General features: G+C 41.3%; 1 pseudogene; it reads left to right on the top strand.

Moving 5' to 3' along the window:
- The first annotated feature begins 2,498 nt into the window (after positions 1 to 2,498).
- LOC124974482 (thiosulfate sulfurtransferase/rhodanese-like domain-containing protein 2) lies at positions 2,499 to 3,923 on the top strand (annotated as a pseudogene).
- Positions 3,924 to 5,087: the final 1,164 nt, after the last annotated feature.

The following is a 5,087-nucleotide window of genomic DNA, read 5'->3' as shown; positions in this document are numbered from 1 at the left end:
ATCAAAAAAGGGAGTAAAAAAATAACTTGAAAGAATATTCATTTTCTTCTCAGAACTGTAAGTCTCTAGTAGATATTAAACATTATCTTTTGTCCTAGAAAATTAATTGGTTAATTCTGGAAACAATATACTACAATTGTGTGTAGACAAGTAAAAGTTAAGTTGGCAATCATGCAGTAAAAATAAAAACAGTGGTAACATCAAAATTGTCCTTTTTTGGGTAATAATAATTAAACAAAAATAAAAACAATAATAAAATCATTCAGTAGGGATTATGCAGTGTTGTAATATTGTAACTCATTTTCCCTTCACTACAACATTATTAGCATTCATTCTCATTTTAGGAATTAATGTTTGGAGATCCTGAGTGAATTGCTTATGTCATAGACCTGGAATGTGGAAAGTTTCTCTCACTCCAGGAACCACAGTGTACAAAAGAGACTCATACACCTCTTGAAGTTTTTATTGATGTTGGACATAGCAACAGATTAAAGTGTTCCTAGCAACAGATTATCCAGGTATAAATAAGTGGTGGAATGGTCTTCCTTGTAGTGTTTCAAGAGGATCCCTGAAGTAATAGATGTCTGTCGCTTAAAATATTGTTGATAAAATTTGTAGCTATTGTGACAACATCAGGGAGCAGATGGCAGCAATTTCAAGTACTGGAAAAAAGGGGAAGGAAGAGCTGCAGACATAATGAGAGTGGATGAGGGTGGGAAAAGCTAAAACACAAACCTGTTTATACTGCAGGGCTGTGCCAGCCATGATTCCTAGAGGAGAATTTAACATTTTCTAATCCCCATTCACTGTGGCTGGCACAGCATTTTATCACTTTCTGGTTGTTAGTTTCACCTGTATGTTTTGTGTAATTGTGTTATCATGGGTGTGAAAAGCATGGGCCACATGTTTATGGGGAGATGGGCTGTTCTGGGTATGACAGCTCAGTCTAGGGATGGGCACCCTTGGAAACCTCTGAGTAACCACAGAAACCTACACCTGTTTGGAAAATGCAGCAATCCACATTGGCTCTAGAAATAATTACAATTGATTGTGTAACAGAAGCATGATTATGTGTGTGACTGACCTTACAGAACATGGGGAAACCTATTGGGACTGTCTGGAGTGTTATGTGTCATTGTTAATGTGATGAGAAGGACAGATAGTGTAGATGTGTCTGGGGAAGCTTGGAGCCATTTTTTCAAATCACAAATTTCTCTGTTCTTTAAATGTTTTCAAATATTACAGAGTTCCTTCTTACTGGTTGCTGTAATGACTAAGAAACTATTTGTTCTAATTGTTCTTGCTGTCAGTAAGAATCTGGTTCTTTCCTGTATTTCTTCTTTGTTTTTTTTCTTTTTAATTTTCCATCAATGAGTTTGCTAAGAAATAATTGCCCATTTCTGTTCTTAATCTTCTTGGTCTCTATAATGTATACTTTTCTTCTTTTTAAGCTTTGCATTTTCATAAGCTTTCAATGTTTTCACACTAGATACTACTTCTCAGTCCTGGGAGTTCATGTTGTTGATTTTTATCTTTTCCATCTCACAAATCCTCTTAACCATTATCTGACCTTGGCAACAATGTAAACACATAAAGAGAGAAACATGAGTAAAGTGTTGCACTAAAAAGATAGACAAATCATCACTGAATGTCATGCAGCATGTTCTTTATTAACATCTCCTGTTGTGATGTTGGTTAAGTGAGAAGCATTTTAAAACTCTCAGATAATCAATGCAGATACATATACATATATGTATCAGATACATATACATATATGACAATCACAACTCTGCACTACTAGTTTCTGTTTGCATGTTACCCCTCAGCAAAATCCTGTGTGCATGCCATCCTGCATCAGCCTGTCTTCTTGGACCTCTGGCAATGATTCACCTTCACCTAATGAGAGGCACTTCTGGGGGGAGGAAAGCTAGAGGGGGAAGAGGCCAGGGTGCTCACACCCTGAGCTTTGTGGTATTGCTTGGAGACAGCCCTGGCAGGGACTCACTTATGAATCCACTGCTGAGGTGGCAGCATTTCTTCCATGATGGCCTCATGCCAAGATCCAGGAGCATGTCTCTCCATGTCACACCTGGATGTGCAACCTCCTTTTATGTGGTCCATCAGTGGACACCTCATCTTTGCTCACAGCTCTATATGAGGTTCCTGCCTCAAAAACCATTCATCAACTGCCCTGTGTGTGCCATGTATTCCAAGGTGGGGGATTTCGGAATTAATATTTGAATAGAGTTCTCCCCCCCCCATGACCCTTGGAAGGAAAATAGATAGTCTGTGAGAAAGCACTCAACATTCAGTCAAATGTGAAAATGGCTCATCAAAAATGATTTCCATTCATAAAGTAGTTATTCATGGGTCATTCTACACTTCTAGGATGTTTAAGTTACATGGAGATAAAGATGTTTTATTTGTTCAGTTAGAGCACCAGCATTTATTGAGCACTCCAAAAGGCGAGACATCGAGACCTATGGTAAGAATGCAGGATGACTTCTGGAGAGAGGTGATGTTGCAAACCTAGCGAACGTGCAGCACGGGTGTGAGCTCAGGGGTGGGGAAAGGTAACCATTGCCAGGTAGAGGCAGGTCCTCTGAGAAAAACCTGGGAAAGCCTCTGGACAGGCGGGACTTTGCCCTTTTTGTGAAAACCAAACAAGTTCCTGCATCTCCTTATAAATGTAAAGAAAAATGGTGGAAATGCTGTCAGCAGCTGTTCATGAACAAGACCAGCATCCATAGACATGTAGCAACACAACATGCTAATGAAATGTATCACCAGACTGATTTTATTTTAAAGCAACTGGCCACAACATTGAGTACCTCAAAGAGTATCACATCTGTGGACAAAGAGAATCCTCTAAAAGAGTACCTTACTCATAGCCACAAGGTGTCTGCTTGGCTCCCTGATACAAGCTGCTTTAGCCATGATGAACTGAGAAGTGACCTGGGCAGTGAAGAAGGGGAGGTGCTACTTTATTACTGCTACTGTGACCTAGAAGATCCCCAGTGGATCTGCACCTGGCAGACAAATCTGTGTCAGCACTTGCACCTCACAGGCAAGATTGGAATTGCTACTGAAGGAATCAATGGGACAGTTGGTGAAAGCAAATTAAACACCAGACTCTATGTAGAAGTCATGCTTTCTTGTCCATTATTTAAGGATTATCTTTGTAAGGAAGATTTTAAGACCAGCAGATGAGGAGCTCACTGTTTTCCAGAATTGCATATTGGTGTATTTGAGGAAATCATGCCAATGGAGATCAGCCCCAATAAGATCTCCTACAAGAAGCCTGGAATCCATGTATCCCCAGGTGAATTTCATAAAGAAGTAGAAAAGTTTTTATCTCAGCCAGATCAAAAACAAAGTGATACTATACTACTGGGCTGCAGAAACTTCTATGAAAGCAAAATACGTCAATTGCAGGACTGCTTAGCTCCAGACATCAGGAAATTCAGTTACTTTCCTAGCTATGTTGACAAAAATCTAAAAGTTTTCAGAGAGAAGAGGGTGCTGATGTACTGCGCTGGGGGCATCCCTTGTGAGCATGGCTCAGCCTACCTTAAGGCCAAGGGAGTGTGTAAGGAATTGTTCTAGCCCAAGGATGGTATTCACAAGTACCTGGAAGAGTTTCCCAATGGTTTTTATAAGGGGAAATTGTTTGTTTTTTTGACGAGTGTTATGCCCTGTGCTACAACAGTGACATGTTATCAGAATGTTCATACTGTGGAGCCCAGTGGGACCAGTATAATCTCTGCTCCACTCCCCAGTGCCACCATCTTTTTTTGACCTGTCCTGCATGTCAATGACAAGGATTCACAGACTGTTGTGTCACATATCAAGACAAAGGGGAGAGACAGGCTTCAGGAACTACACAGGACAGTTTTAAAGAGGAATGTGAGTGCACAGCCTGATGGCCATGCATCCTGAGGGAAATTTCACAGCATATGCAGCTCTCTGTGAACCCCACACCAAAGCCCAGTGTTGGAGAGGATGGGCCTTTGCTTGTGTAAGTGGTGCCTTTAGCATTCCCCAAGCCTTCTCAGAGTCAGTGAGAGCCATGTATAAGAGAAGGTCAAGGCTGCAGAAAATGAAATCGGAAACTTCATTGTCAGTCATTGCCATCATGGAAAACAGTCACCATGTTGACCACCTACACTTCACAGGGGGAGGGGAGAGTCAAGTTTTGATCAATTATTGAAATATTCTAATTAAGAAGATGATAGAGTATGGTAGACTATATGGAATCCCAAAGCTTTTGAGGGATAGAGTCTTGAACCTGGTGATTGTGCCACTCATGGGTTCTCTCTGCTGTGCTGCAGGCTATTAGTAGTCATTGCCCTTGTCAGCAAACCTGTCCATCCAGGGGCAAATCTGGAAATTGTGGCCCTCAATATAGATTCCTTATCCAGGCCACTTAGGTCATCTGCCACTTTCCCCTTCCCCTTCCCCTTCCCCTGCCTCTGTCTCTTCTCTGACTGCCTGAGAAGGTCTGTATACTGGGATTTGGCCCACCTCCTGCTTTTGTAAAAATTAGTTGAAAAGACATACCCATTTCTTCCCATAGGATCTGTGGCACAAGTCAGTAATTTCAGCAGAGACCATGTGGCCCACACAGTCTAAAATACTTATTGCCTGGCCCTTTACAGGAAAGTTTACCATCCTCTGGTCTAGAGCAGCAGCTCCTCTGATAGAGAATGCCCTTAATGATGTGGCCCACCTTCATATTTTACTGATTTGGTTTCTGTAAGAGATTTCTCCCTAATAGGCCTGTTCCCTCCATCACTTAATCTTCTAGCTTTTAAGTGTTCTCTCTAAGAGATCCAAATAAGCTCAATGGCACTATACATCTTGCTTTCTTAACAAGATCATTTGGCAGTACCAAATGATCAGTACTGTCCAGCCTTCTGCTCAGCATGCCAGGCACTTGTCTCTGTCATATGGGTCCCAAGAAACACAGAGCCACACATCAACCAACAGATTTAATATTATGTTGCAGTTTCCAGTGATGCAGAATGCATCTGCAATTGTGTTTCAAGGAGAAAGCAAGTGGGAATTGCCATCCCTGCAGCATGGTG

Source organism: Sciurus carolinensis, unplaced genomic scaffold (genome assembly GCF_902686445.1).
Source record: "Sciurus carolinensis unplaced genomic scaffold, mSciCar1.2, whole genome shotgun sequence".
NCBI lineage: Eukaryota > Metazoa > Chordata > Mammalia > Rodentia > Sciuridae > Sciurus > Sciurus carolinensis.
The sequence above is the reverse complement of the archived record's forward strand: the minus strand, read 5'-3'. Positions and strand labels throughout refer to the sequence as shown.